The sequence below is a fragment of the Talpa occidentalis genome, unplaced genomic scaffold, assembly GCF_014898055.3.
Source record: "Talpa occidentalis isolate TD23 unplaced genomic scaffold, MPIMG_talOcc4v2.1 talOcc4.5, whole genome shotgun sequence".
Lineage (NCBI taxonomy): Eukaryota > Metazoa > Chordata > Mammalia > Eulipotyphla > Talpidae > Talpa > Talpa occidentalis.
Window position 1 is genome coordinate 58,153,622 of NW_023604861.1, and position 16,133 is coordinate 58,169,754.

The window sequence follows — 16,133 nt, forward strand, 5'->3', positions numbered from 1 at the left end:
TGTCTCTGGGGAACGTTCAGCCACCAATGGAAGCTGTGTTGTTTTTTTTTTTAAGATTTATTTATTTATACAAGAACTGGGGTACAGGCCAGATACGACAGAGGGTGAGAGGATTCACCAGAGAGAGTGAGCGGGTAACAGAACAGGCAGATCTAGTGAAATACACTGCTGAGGGGAGCAGCGGGCAAGACAGGCGAGGTCTGCTGCGCCGTGTGGGTTGCTCCAAGGCTGGCGGGCTGCAGAGGCTGCAGACAGCTTCACAGTGCGGCGCTCAACTGCCTGCGCCACCAAGGAGGCCCTGAAAACTGTGATACTTAGACTACTCTAATCCGTTAGTTCCTAATGAGTTATAGGCTATTTTTGTGGCACTCTGGTATTTTATTTAAAAGCCTATTCAAGGAATCCCTTAAAGAGCCAGAGTAAAGTTATTTTCTTTAGTGCCCCAAGGACAACCGCTGACATCTACTCAATTAAAAGGGTCTCCATGTACTACTGACAGCTACTCAGTGGGATACCCAGTCAACAGCCTTTGGATTGTTTTGGTTCAATCTTTGCGTTAGTTATTTTCATTTTCTTTTTTTAAAGATTTGTTTATTTATGCATATAAGAACTGGGATGTAGGCCAGAGGTGCGGGAGCATGAGAAGATTCACCAGAGACAGAGTGGGGAACAGAATAGGCAGAGTGACTGAACTACACTGCTGAGGGGAGCAGCGGGCAAGACAGCAGAGGTCTGCTGGCCATGTGGGTCACCTCCCTGGCCTGGGATGGAACTTGTGCTGCAGTGGCCAATGGCATTATAGTGCTGAGACTTAACCCCTTGCGCCACCAGCGAGGATCCTTATTTTCGTTATCAACAGTAGGTTTCTTCCTTAAAGCAGGGGGTCATTTTCTCTCACAGCTGTCTATTCGGTTTGGACGTACTATTGCTGTGAAATATAAGTGATTTTTGCCATGGGACAATTGATTTAACTACTTCACGTCACTCCTGTTGGAGTAGAACATGAATGCACACGAATAGACCTTCATGCTATAGCAGGTGCTATGAAGGTGTCGGAGCTCCTGATACAAGGGGCACACGTCACAACAGAACAAGACTATCTTTTCTCAGAATCATCACTTTGGCACTCAAGCTTCTGGAACATAATCAAATTACAGAAACAAGGCAGGGAGTTTGAGTGACCCCCCCCCCCCAAGGTGACACCTCAGAACTAGTGGAAGCAGATCCTGCAGAACCTGCAGCTACAAGATCCTAGAGGCGGGAACAGGGAGACTTTCATTATCACCTGATCTAGTGGCTTTTGCAAACTAGAAAAATGAGGCACTAAGGAACCCTGATTAAGGTCAGACCCACCTCCCCTGTTATAGATTAGAAAGAACACTGGAACTGGAGCCAGGATGCTTGTAAAAAAATCTTTGTGTCCTTTTAGTGAGTCATTCAACTTTTTTAAACCCCACCCATCGGGTGTCTACGTCTTGGCTTCCTTTACCTGCTGCTCCCTGAATCTGCTGGAACAATCCACCATGTGGGTAGCTACTACTCCATATAAGGGTTGCAGCCTTCCTGGCCCCATCTCAAGTCTTCCTCTGCTTCCTCTTCTGCCCTCACAAGGGCTGGTCCAAGCTCTCATCTCTCTTTCCAAGTCATCTACATTTCTTCTCTCCTTGCCTCTCCTTAACAATCCTCAGTCTCAATTTATTCTGTAGACTAAGAAGCCATCAGAATATCTCCACAGAAAATCTTAACCCCTAATCTAAAAAATTATCTTTTTTCCCCCACAAGCTCTCATCTGTTTTTCCTCTTGCTGTCTTACTTGTTGTATCCTGGTGTTTAGCACCCTGGTGGGCATGAATGATAGTGGTGAAGAAATGGAGAGATCAAGTCACTTGCCCAATATTAGTTATCCAGGTACTAAGAGCTGAGAGTTTTTCTTAGCCTAAAGTTCATGTTTTAAGCCACAAGATATACACCAATATGTCCCTGAAGCCATCTTCTTAAAAACAAGAGGCTTGCAGGAACCAGAAGTTTCTCCTAGATAGATCTCCCCCCATAATATTTTATAAAATTGCCTTAGCACCTTAAAATCCCTCGTAGCATTGACTCTTTCTGCTATCTTTGTTTTAGGAATAGAGAAACAAATATACAGATGTCTAAAAGCTTAGCATCTTCCAGAAGCTCAGAGAACTGTTTGGAAAATCACCTGGTTGGCACTAAATTATGGAAGTATCTTTGCAAACTTTGTCCTGTGATAATTGCACAGGACTCCTCTGGGATCCTGAGAATGTTACAATAGTTCATCATTGTTCTCCATGTGGTTAAATCGACCCCATAGTATTTCAGCCCTGGGTTCACAATAGCAGACAAATCAATGCACTGAACCCTTTGCTCAGGTAGTTGTTTGTTGCACTTGGGTTGCATAATCAAGGAACATCAGGGCAGCTGGCTCTGTGATGAAGGGGCAGGTGTGACGCAGGTCAGTGGTGAGTAATGGACAGAGTGGCCACATGGAAAAGGGAGCCTTCCCTGTTTCAACAAAATTTCACAATGCATTGGTTAATGATACTAAAATAAATAATTTCACCACTTGAAGCATTTTGATCCTGATACCATGTATTTTAGCAAAGTATTAATTGGTGTTGCAATAATTCAAAACCATAAATTATCTCTGATTCAAGCTTATTTTTAATTAATGAGAAAAAGGGAAAAAATGGTTTGATTATACAATTTCAACTCCCATTGAATATTCTTTTTTAATTTATTTTTTAATATTTTATTTTATATAATTCTTACAACATTTTTCATTTTTGCACAATGTATGCATTTTCATTTTGGTTATATTCCCCATACAATTGCACCCCCCCTTATTTTGACCCTAGTCCATCCCCCCTCCCATCCCTGTGTGTCTCTGGTTTATAGTTGCTTGTTGATTTTGATTTTTACTTTATTATAATTAGTCTTTTTCCTGGTCCCTTATTTAGGTTTTCCAGATTCCTGCTATGAGAGATCATCCGGTATTTTCTTTTTCTTTCTGACTTATTTCGCTGAGCATGATCCCTTCTAGCTCCATCCATGTTGCTGCAAACTGCATGTGTTTATCTTTTTTGATTGCTGAGTAATATTCCATGGTGTATATGTACCACATCTTCTTGATCCAGTCATCTATTTTGGGGCATTTGGGTTGTTTCCATACCTTAGCTATTGTAAATAGTGCTGCTATAAACATAGGGATGCAGGTGCCCTTTGGAATTAATGTTTCTGTGTCATTTGAGTAACCATTGAATATTCTTGACTGCTGATGTAATTTTTATTGAAAACTATCTCAAATACTTTTTGGAACCAGTTAGAGTTTGTATCTGAAACAAATAAGCATGGATTTGTAATTTCTCTATGTTGAGTAAGGGGGTAATTTGTATCCCATGAAAGAGTTGACAAGACAATGTTGTTGTTTTTTATTTTTTTTTATTATTTATGCATACAAGAGCTGGGGTACAGGCCAGAGATGCAGGGGGTGAGAGGATTTACCAGAGACAGAGTGGGGAACAGAACAGGCAGGTTGACTAAAGCACACTGCTGAGGGGAGCAGCGGGAGAGACAGGAGAGGTCTGCTGCACCATGTGGGTTGCTTCCTGGCCGGCTGGGGATCGAACTTGTGCTGCGGAAGATGCAGATTGGTTCGTAGTGCAGTGCTTAACCCCTTGCGCCATCAGGGAGACCCCAACAAGACAATGTTTTAAAAGACGGGGCAGTTTTAGTTATCCTTTCATTGGTGGCTTTTTAATGGTCCAAGGGGAAAAAAAAACAACAACAAATAAACAAGGGAGTGTGAGACAGAAAAAAGAGAAAGTCAGCTGAGATGCACATTTCATGAACATTTGACTTGAATTTGTAAAGTATATAAAAAATAATAAAATTTAAAATGAAATAAAATTTAAAGAAAATAATAAATCATTAAAATTTAAGCAAGAAATAGTTAAAATTTAATGGACCATCAATAAAAGAGAATACTATAACATAATTTAAAAAAATATTTGCTCAAATCACATGCTTTGGGATATATTTGACACAAGTAACAAAATACCAAATTATCAGGATATTTATTTGGAATATTAAAAAGAAATCTAGAAGACTTTCTGGTTTTGGTTAATTTACTGTCCAACAGCATCTGTTCAACTTCTTCGTGATTCTCTTGGCTTTTCCCTCATGACCACAAAATGGCTGCAACAACTCTGGCTTAACACCTCCTCACATGCAACATCCAAAGACAGAAAAGAAGCATTCTCCCATATCTCCTTTTTTTCAGAGAGATTTTCTAGATACGCTCTATCAAACCTTCCCCTATATTTTTTTTTTAAGATTTATTTATTTATGCATACAAGAGCTGGGGCACAGGCCAGAGATGCAGGGGGTGAGAGGATTCACCAGAGACAGTGTAGGGAACAGAACAGGCAAACTGACTGAAATACACTGCTGAGGGGAGCAGCAGGCAAGACAGAAGGGATCTGCTGCGCCATGTGGGGTGCTCCCTGGCAGCCCAGGATCAAACTCGTGCTGCAGAGGCTTCAGATTGCTTCATAGTGCGGTGCTTAACCCCTTGCACCACCAGGGAGGCCCCTTCCCCTGTATTTCATTAGCTCTTGCGCCCTCTAAATTTAAACACTAGAAAGAGAGTGGAGTTACGGTGACTACTGACAGAGGTCAGCAAACTCCTTCTGAAAGGACTTGCTAGTAAATATTTTAGGCTTTGTGGGGCCTGCAATCTCTGTCACATCTATTCTCCTCTGCCGTTGCAGAGCAAGAGCACAGCCACTGTAAGCATAATAAGTGCGGTTGTAGTCCAATAAAACTGTATGAACACCAAAAATTGAATTTCCTGTGATTTTTACCTATCACAAAATATTATTCTTTTGATTTTTTCCAACCAGTTGAAAGCATTATTTTTTTTTTTCATATGGTTCTCAGCCACACATAAAGAGGTGGCAAGCCAGATCAGCTAAAACATCATGGTTTGTCAACTCCCTTGATGACTTGCCCCCTTCGGATTGTGGATGAGCCCCAACTTCCTGAAACATCACAGCAAACCTGAAAAAAGAAAAATAAAGCCAGGTTCTATTAGGCAGTGAAGAATGTCCCCTATAACACATTTAGGATATGGGGCAATACTCAGGAATGTAATAATAAATAATTTTTAAAAAGCAAATTGCATGCAGCAACATGGATGGCGTTGGAAGGGATCATGCTCAGCGAAATAAGCTAAAAAGAAAAAGAAAAATACCGGATGGTCTCACTCATAGCAGGAATCTAGAAAACTTAAATAAGGGACCAGGAAAATGAATAACTATAAGAAAGTGAAAATCAAAATCAACAAAAAACTATGAACCAGAGACACTTTTTGGGGGGTGGGGGGCGGGAGGGGAGGGATTGGGGTCAGAATGGGGCGTTTGCAATTGTATGGGGGAATATAAAAATAAAATTTATTATTTAAAAAAAAAAAATAAAGCAAATTGCATATCAGTGTGGACTCATGATCCCAACCGACTCTGCCTATTGACGTCGCTGCCATTCACCGAATCCTACATTAGACATGGCCACTTTCTATCCCTGTTTCTCCGAAACAAATGGGATCACAACTTTTCAGTGATAAGCTTTCATTTAGCTTCGATCATGTGCTAGGTTCTGTTTGAACTAAGCTATGTGCAAGATATACAGAAATGAAAAAAGAGAGGGTTTGCCCTAATGAAAACTTACTCCAGATAAAGGAGAAGAAACAAATAAATATAATTAAGAGAGGATGTGCAGCAAGAAGGGTGTGAATGGTTTGACATCCCCTGAGATAACTGGTGTTACTTAGTATCTAGATTACACAGTCCATTTTGTTAGCCTCTAGCCTCACCTGGTTACCTGCCTTTAACTTCATTAAAATGAAGTAAAGTTAAAAATTCATTGCTTCAGGGCCTCCCCGGTGGCGCAGCGGTTGAGTGCTGGGTTGCGAAGCTGCCCGCAGCCTCTGCAGCTGTTCCATCCCCGGCTGCTCCCCGGCCACCAGAGGAGGGTCCCACATGGCGCGCAGACCTCTCCTGCCGCCTGCTGCTCCCCTCAGCAGTGTACTTCGGTCTTTCTGCCTGCTCTGCTCCCCTCTCTGGCTCTGGTGAATCCTCTCACCCTCCTGCGCTTCTGACTGTACCCAGTGCTTGTATAAATAAATAAATAGATAGATAGATAGATAGATAGATAGATAGATAGATAGATAGATAGATAGATAGATAAATCTTTAAAAAAAAAATTCATTGCTTCAGAGCCTCCCTGGTCCTAGGAATTGAGTCTCAGTGCTATCAAGCTCTCACCAACTACTGTAGGAGTTCGATCCCTGGCCAGGGAGCTAACCCACATGGCACAGCAGACCTTTCCTGTCTCGCCTGATGCTCCCCTCAGCAGTACATTTCAGTAAATCCACCTCTTCTGCTTCCCACTCTCTCTCTAGTGAATCCTCTCACTCCTTCCACCTCTGGTCTACATCCCAGCAAGTGGCTACCATGTTGGGCAGGATAGATATGGACCAGGTTCTGTAGAACATCTCTGATCTAGAACAACAGCTGGTACATGTGATACTTGATCAATATTTTTAGATAGAGTGAGTAATAGACTGAGTTGTTTTTAGACAAGGTAGTCTGGAGGTTAAGAGAATAGTGTCTGGAGATAAATTATTCTATTATGAGTAGTTGTGCAAATGTGGGTATATTAATCTTTCTGTATTTTGATTTCTTTGTCTATAGTTTGAAGCTAACAGCTCTGTATATATGGGATCATTGTGAAGATATATAAATGACTGAATTTGGGAACATAAGACCGTGCCTGACACAAGATGAATTTCAGAAAAGGCGAATTGGGCCTCCCTGGTGGCACAGGGGTTAAAGTCTCAGCACTATCAAGCTATCACCAGCCACCGCAGCATGAGTTAGATTCCCCACCCCACCCCAGCCAGGAAGCTGCTCCCCTGGGCAGTGTATTTCAGTGGATCTGCCTGTTCTGCTCCCCACTCTGTCTCTGGTGAATCCTCTCATCCCCCACACACACCTCTGTCCTACACCCCAGTTCTTGTATGCATAAATAAATAGATAGATTGACAGATCGATCGATCAATAGATAGATAGATAAATCTTTAAAAAAAATACTGACTAATTTTAAGGGAAAGAGGGATTAGGTACAACATGCCTGAAAACCGTGTTTGGGGGGAAAAAATGAAACCATTTCCTGTTTTCCTGAGTTGAAAGTTTTCAATAAAAGGAAGACACAGGAACAAATTTAGATATCAGAGTTAGCTTGGAAGTGACGTTTATATATTCCTACATGTGTATGCTGCTTCAATACAACATTTCTTTATGCTCTTATCAATTTAAAACAAAAATAGATCCAATCTATTTTTATTTTAATTGGGTTTTGGAACTCCATGGTTCCAAACTTCATAGTTCATCTGAACTACATTGAGTCAACAAATACATGCCAATGCCGTGGAAACTGCAGTTCCAAGCAGTGTGCACTCTCACTGTGGGGGAAATGAGATGTTCGCCAATAATAATTTGACAAAGGCTGTGCAACAGGGTCTCAGTATAATCTAGAAAATACATATATGAATAATTCTAATTTCATTTGCACTTATATGACAGTTCATATATCCAAAGTGTTAAAATGAAACAAATTAAAACTGAATCTAAAGACTTTGTATTTAAATATTTGTATGGCACCCATCACTAGATACAGCCATTTAGGAACATTTTAAAAAATACTTGTAGAGAATTAAAGTCCTAAAGAGAAAATCAGTTCCAGGAAGTTCTCAATGAGCAAAGTTGGGAATCCTAATTCTCATAGTGACCACCCAAACATTTCTAAACTCTAAACTTGGTTTCTGTAGTGCTGGTATTTGATACTAATAGAAGAGAAATACAATGTCATGCTTATATTGCCTAATAACCCCTATATTCTTAATATACTAGAATCATCATAGCAGAGTAGGGTAATAAATGAAGCTTTCTGATTTGAAACCTTCTTTGTATGTTACTAAAAGCAACTAACAGTGAAACAGTTTGACACAAGTATGTTTTGAGCAGGCAAAAACTTAGTATTCTGAAATAACAATGTTGCAACAAAATATTGAATATTTTAAACTTGTCTCATAAAATCTTTGATTCTAATGACTATTACAACATATATGTTATTTGACTAAACATAAAATTTAAAAACTAACCATTTTATTATTTTTTTTCCTAAAGATTTATTTATTGGGCCTCCCCTGGTGGTGCAGGCGGTTGAGCGCAGCGCTGTGAAACTATCCACAGCCTCTACAGTGCCTGTTCCATCCTGGCCGTCTGGCGAAGGTCCCACATGGTGCAGCAGACCTCTCCTGTCCTGCCCACTGCTCCCCTCAGCAGTGTATTGCATCAGTCTGCCTCTTTTGTTTCCCACTCTGTCTCTGGTGAATCCTCTGACCCTCCCACACATCTGGCCTGTACCCTGGCTCTTGTATACATAAATAAATAAATCTTTAAAAGATTTATGTATACAAGAGCCAGGGTACAGGCCAGAGGTGGGCAGGGGAGAGGCTTTGCCAGAGACAGAGTGGGGAACAGAACAGGCAGAATGACTGAAATATACAGCTGAGGGGAGCAGCAGGCGAAACAGGAGAGGTCTGCTGCGCCATGTGAGTAGCTCCTTGGCCAGCCAGGGATTGAACTCATGCTGCAGAGGCTGCAAATAGCTTCATAGTGCTGTGCTTAACCCCTTGCACAGTTGGGAGGCCCAAAACTAACCATTTTAAATTTAAAAAGAAAAATGGAGCCTCCCTGGTGGTGCAAGGGGTTAAGACGCAACCTATGAAGCTATTGCAGCCACTGCAGCACAAGTTCAAGCCCTGGCCAGGGAGCTACCCACATGGTGCTGCAGACCTCTCCTGTGTCACCCGCTGCTTCCCTCAGCAGTGTATTTCAGTCACTCTGCCTGTTCTGTTCCCTGCTCTATCTCTAGTGAATCCTTTTAACCCCTGCACCTCTGGCCTGTACCCCAGTTCTTATATACATAAATAAATAAATCTTTTTAAAAGAAAAGAAAAATGATCATTCTGAGTAAACACAGAATGATACTGTTACAGGGCAGCGAGAGGGGCAGCCCAAACCCTGCTAACTTGCCTATTCTAAATAGGTTCTGCCATCCGCCACATCAACACAAAACATATGACACTTAAATGGGAAGGAACTTTAATACAGCTAGGAAACAAGACAGGAAAGGCAAAGAATCTAGTTTCTAAATCAAGCACCCAAAGTTACCCGTCCCCTTGTGGGTAAAACTCCATCCAAATGGGATTGGCCCAGAGCAAGACCCCAAAGCCTGCCACAAGTCTAAAGCATCTTCCAGTGGGGACCCACAGAAAAGGGTCAGAAACAACCAGACAAGCCTGGAAGGAAAAGAGCAAAATCAAAATCAAGATAAAAACTGCCATTGTCTCCTCCCCACGGGTCTCACCCACATCTGTGTCACCCAGTCCACGACCACAAGACAAGCGCAGTTTCTTCACGTGTCTCTAGGCTCCATGCGCCTCCTCCAGGTCTCCTGGCTCCATCCTGCTTCCTTCCTTCCTCAGTCTCCTCTCCAGCTTCGTTCTCTCCCTGCTCAGCTCTACCCTCCATTAGGGTGGGGCAGGAAACCTGGAACCTCACCCTTTCCTGGGGACCACCCTGTTACAATATCACCTCTCCAGTCTTTGGAACACCCAGTAGATTGAGGCGACACAGCCTAGAGATCAGAGATCAGCGCAGAGATCAGCCCAGAGATCAGCACAGGCTCTGGAGTCAGTCTGCTTGAGCGGGAAATCCCAGGATCTCTCCTTCTAGCTGGATGAATGACATGAGTCCTCTGGGGTGAGAATGAGGAGAAAGATATGGTTCCACCATCTGATGCTCTTAGTAGCACCCAATCTCCACCCCAATGCCTCTGCTCCTCACCTACCATTTTATAACCCATGTGATCTCACAAAAGACTTCCACACCCCTAACTCTCTTTTTAGATCACAATTCTTTCCTATTTCAGAGCATTTAATCAACATCTCCTTTCCAAGTTTTGGAAAGTGCTGGAAATTTGGACATGGAAAGCAAAGCCTCATTTCCCAAGTAGATTCTACTGCAGTGAGAGAAGAAGGGTCACTGAGAATCATAGAGGTGAGTTTCACAGAAAAAGGGCACATGCACTGTTATAGAGCAACCCCGATATTAAATGGGTTCCTGGCTGTGGGTCCTCACCCGCGCGCTTTAAAGGGACTTATGAATACTCTACTACAGACACACGCAAAAGGGTTAATAAAAGGTTTATTTACAAGAGAAAAAGAAATAAGGAAAATGTACAACTCGGGGAGAAAATAGGGAAATAAAGTCTTTAATGCGTCCTACCCGATCCGACGACCTGGAAACCCCAAAGTCACTCTCAGAGCTAGACGGACGCCGCGAGCTGGCCGAGGGTCCCAAAATGGAGAGAGAGCCCCCAAAGCCCACGTGTCTGCCTTTTGTATCCACCTGGCTGCTTAACCCCACCCTCAGGTCCCAGCCACCTTCCCTTTGGTGGTGATGGGATTTGGAGTTCCCAGTGTCTTTGGCTTTGACCTGGGGTGGGGGTGGAGTCCACAAAGCCTGTATGGAATTTGCTTTGGGACTGCCTTTTCCCCCTAACAATTCCCCCCTTTCACTTTTTGCCACCATTTCCATGGTGATGAAGATCAAATATATGGAGGTTGGGATGCAGTCTCAGATGAACGTTTTGTCAGGTTCCAGTGTGAAAGAAAACCAGTCTCTCCAGGTATTTGTCCATTGTGGAAAGCAAAAGTCCTCCACTCCAGGAAAAAATAGTTCATCAGTTTAAGCCAAAAAAAAATCTGGAGGCGTTAGCCAAAACAAGTCAGCAGATATGTAAAAATTTCAGGAAAAAAAAAATCTTAAAATGGTTCAACTGATTTGTAAAAACACAAATTTTCTCAACCTTGATCCCAAACTTTTAACAGCAAAGCAAAAGTTTGCAAACTAGATCTACTTTTAAACCATTTTTCTATTTTTGCATAAAATCACAGAGTAGAAATAACTAACAGCAATTTTAGCTGGCTTTGTTGAAATATTCCATACAGGATCAGAGCGAACCGTTGGCATCTGGTCGATGCAGGCTTCAGGTATAAAGTTGGTCTCATCAGACTCCACCTGGGCTTTCCTCTTCTCGAGGGTACCAGGGCATTTTCGTTGGCCGGGTTGTCCAGTCCTGCCAATGGAGGCAAGCTTCCTCACCTTCTTTGGAGGTCTCTGGAACCCTACAAACAAGGCAAACAGGTTCTCCTCTTCTTGGTTCAGCTCTTTTTCAACTTTCTGGAAGAACTCCACACAAAGCCACACAATCAAACTCACGTCCAATTTTCGTTAAAACAGACAAAATCCCTATGGAAGTTATGCTAAAACAGACTCTGAAATAAGTAGCAAAAATTACTACCACTATTTGTATGCTGTGTTGGTATCAAGGGGAGAGAAAATGTGACAAGTTAGCTTTGCTGGAAAAAAATTACAACCTTTCTGCAGATCCTGGTTAGTCAAAACAAAACAAAACAAAACAAAAATTTCGTGGATTCAGGACAGAATGCATAAAAAAAAAGTTCCAGTATTATGTCAAAGAAACCTTAGTAAATGTCAGGTGTATTTCCAGGTCTATTGAGTCCTTTGTAAGAAAGTTTTACTCTCAACAGTTCCATCAATAGGAATCTGTTGAGACCTTTTCTCCCTATATTTCCAGAAACAATTTCTGTAGATGTGAAACAATTGAATTATACAATATTACAAGGTGACAATCACCACTGACAATTTACATACATACCCGATACTACTGTTAACATATTGGACATACCAAAGTTTTTTACCATTTTCCCAAGTGACAATGCTTCCCTTCCAGTTTTACTTCATTAGGTAAAAGCCAAATAGAACAAATTATGTAATGCTTTCCCAGGAGGAAAAGGAGAAACTTCGTGGAGTGTCTCAGGAGCTCTACTGAGGTTCCACAAAATTTCCTTGCATCAGTCAAATGACAGGCCACCAAATTTGTACTTGAATTTAGATTTCTGGGAAGCTTTGCCATAAATATCAGAAAAGTAACAGAAACAACAATATTCAATCTCTATGAAGGCACCGGCTTAGTTCAGTAGCACAATGTTGACAATCAAACCATAACTTTTTGTTTTTCTCATAACTGGAGACTCTTTTTTTCAACTTATACGGGCACCATGTATACCAATTTGTCGATCACTGGAGGTCAAGACGGTTAGACACAAGGACATACAGACAGACAACATACAGACACAAAGAGCTCTTTAGTTACCATTCATCACGCGTGGGATATCCCGTGCAACTGCAGTTTGTCTGATAGGCCAAAGTAATAATAAAAAAACAAGCAGGGTTAACAAAAAAACTTCAAAGAAAAAAAAACAAAAGTTGATAGGAAATAACAAAATCAAGATTAAAAACCTTTGTATGAAAGAAAAAAAATACTGTCAGCATATGCATGATCCTAGATGTCATTTCACATCTCCTAAACTTTGCAGGGAAGAGATTGGTTAGAGCATGGTAGTTTTTTTCTTCTCAGGGTTTCTTCCGAAAAAAAAAAAAAACGAGTTCTTGGGTATCCTGCAACAATAACTGGAAAAAGAAGTCAGTAACATTCAAGTTTCTTTCTGTTTCTTAAATAAATATCTCAAGTCTTCAATGGGTTCACAAGACCAATGGGACTTCGTCTCTGGGTCCGTTCCTTCTGGCGCTTTCTTAACTCTGGAATGATGTACCCAGGGTTTTATTCCTGCAAGTTTCAGAGAAGTATGTGTGCTTAGCAAAACATCATATGGACCAGTCCATTTTTCTGACAACTGGTTTTGGGCATCCCCACTCTGCCAGGTCTTCAGTAAGACCTGATCTCCAGGTTTGAAGGGATGCAATGGTTGATCAGGAGGCATAGAGATTCTCGAGGTTGCAAAGTTATGGATTACTGTCAGAACCTCCTGGATGTGTTTCACATATTGTGTGATCCGGCAATCTTGAGCTATTTCCGGACTGGCTTTCAGAACTGAGGCCTGGAAGGGTCTTCCAAACACAATTTCAAAGGGGCTTAATTGTAGCCCACTTCTAGGTGCCACTCTTATGCGGAGGAGGGCAAGGGATAGTACCTGGTCCCAACGAAGCTGTGTTTCTTGGCACAGTTTCGCCAAGGTTTTCTTCAAGGTGTGGTTCATCTTTTCTGTTTGCCCAGAAGACTGCGGTCTCCATGCAGCATGCAATTTCCAGTTGATCTGTAACGCACTGCTTACTGCATGAGTAACATCAGAGACAAATGCTGGCCCATTATCACTCTGGATAGAATCCGGCAACCCAAAGCGAGGAATTATCTCCTTTAGCAGCTGTTTTGCAACCTCAGAAGCTTTTTCCGTCTTTGTGGGAAATGCTTCCACCCATCCGAGAACGTATCCACAAAAACAACAGGTATTTGAAGTTGCCTGTTGTTCTAGGCATTTGTGTAAAGTCCACCTGCCAGTCCTCAAAAGGGCACTTGCTCGATATGAACCCCAACGGCTTTGGGGTGGGAGTCAGTCTTGGGGTTATTCCTGGCACATAGTTGACAACCTCGGGTGATCCGTTGTGCTATTCTATGCAAATATGGTCCCTTCAAATATGGGCGTACAGTTTCTAATAAGGCATCTCTCCCATAGTGGGATCCTTCGTGAAGATGTTTTAGCACCGGATATACCAGGGCCTCCGGGAGGAGTATCATCCCATGGGAGTTTACTCTCCAAGTAGAGCTGGGGGTCAAACTCAGTAAATCCCCATGCACGAGCTCTCTCCTCATCCCGCTCGGTGTATTCAGGAGCATACTGAGTCAGGTCCACAAGAGGGATGAGTGCACCCTGGAGGGCAGAACGGGCAGTGGCCTTAGCTGCCCGATCAGCTGCCCTGTTGCCCTTTGCCAAGTCAGACCCACCCTTTTGGTGGCCGGGACAGTGCATCACAGCGACAGCTGATGGTAAAGCTACTGCCTTTAACAAGGCCAGGATTTCTAATGGGTGTTTGACATCCTTGTTGCTAGCCGTAAGAAGTCCCCCGCTCCTTCCAAATGGCCCCATGCATGTGGAGAATCATAAAAGAGTATTTTGAGTCGGTAAATATATTGACTCTTTTACCTTTGAGAGTTCCAAGGCATGGGTCAGGGCTATTAATTCGGCTTTCTGTGCTGATGTACCTGTCGGAAGGGCCTTGGCTTCCACGGTGTTCTGGAGTGTCACCACTGCATATCCAGCACATCGACGGCCTTGATCCATAAAGCTGCTGCCATCTGTAAATAGCTCCCACTCTGGATCCGGCAGAGGCTGGTCCGTTAGATCTGGTCGGCTGGCATACACTGTGTCTATGGTTTCTAAACAGTTATGGATTAAAGTGTCATCCTCAAGTCCGTCTGCATTGCTTGGAAGCAGTGTGGCAGGATTCAGGGAATTAGAAACCTGCAGTTTCACATTAGGTTGTCCAACAGAGCTGCTTGATACTTCCCATTCGCCCAGCGGTTAACCAAAGTCCACCACTTCTGCTCCAGCAATGTCAAGACCTGATGTGGCACACACACAGTGATGGGCTGACCCAATGTAAACTTCTCTGCCTCGTGTAGGAGGTCACAAGTGGCAGCCACAGCACGCAAGCATGAAGGCCATCCCTTAGTGGTGTGGTCCAACTGTTTGGACAGATATGCAACGGGCTGCATTTCTGGTCCCAACAATTGGATCAGCACTCCTAGGGCAAACCCCCTGTCTCTCATGTACATAAAGTCTGAATGGCTTCCTAAGATCCGGAAGTCCTAATGCTGGTGCTGAAATCAACTTTACTTTTATTTCATCAAAAGCCTTTTGACATTCCGGAGTCCAAGACAAAGGTTCAGAGTCCAGGCCTTTGAGAGCATCATATAAAGGTTTTGCTATTAGTCCAAAATTAGGAATCCAAATCCTACAAAACCCAGCCATACCCAAAAATCCGCGCAACTGTCGCCGGTTACTGGGGATTCTAAGGGCTGAAATTACCTGTTTTCTTTCCGTCATCAGGCTCCGTCTGCCTTTCTTGATTTCAAACCCCAAATACGTCACAGTTTGTTTGCATATCTGTGCCTTGTTAGGTGACACCTTGTAGCCACATTTTTCCAGGTGGGTTCAGTACCACTATGGTATTTTCCAGACAAGATTCGTAGTCTGGACTTGCAATCAATAAATCATCTACATATTGCAATAAGACACCCTGGTTTAGTTGAACCTTCCTGAGATCCCTGGCCAGTATTTCCCCCAAAAATAGTTGGGGAGTTCTTAAATCCCTGTGGAAGCACGGTCCAGCAATACTGGAGAGTGCTCTTGGACTTAGGGTCCTGCCACTCAAAGGCAAAAAGCAGTTGATCCTGGACATCAATTGGAATACAGAAAAAGGGCATCTTCAGGTCTAATACTGAAAAACCACCCATAGTCACCAGGTATGGCAGTTAATAGGGTGTACGGATTAGGCACAGTGGGATGTAAATCCTGAACAATGTCATTAATAGCCCTTAAATCTTGGACAAAACGATACTCCCTGTATGGGGTTTCTTCACTGGCAGAATTGGAGTATTGTACGGTGAGCGACAGGGCCGAATGAGTCCAGATTGAAGGAACCTTTTCAATACTGGCTCAATTCCTCTCAAGGCCTCCTCCCTTAAGGGGTATTGTTTCCTTCTCGGGGTTTGCTCCCCTCTATCACTTCTATCTTTACAGGCTCCGCATTTTTCGCACGTCCTGGGGTTCCATCAGCCCATACCCTTTACTTACTCTTTCAACAATTTCTGGAGGTAAAATTTCACTTTTGGTGGAGCATCTTGAGTAAGCAACATCTGGAACCGCAGAGCATGCTCTGGAGGAACCTGTAGTGAAGCCTCTGATTTTGGGTGAGAATATAATTCGTGCATTGAGCTTACTTAAAAGGTCACGGCCAAGGAGAGGGATTGGACACTCTTCCATGTACAGGAAGCTGTGCTGGAGCTGTGTGGTGCCTAGCCGGCACTCCAAAGGTTGCAGGAAG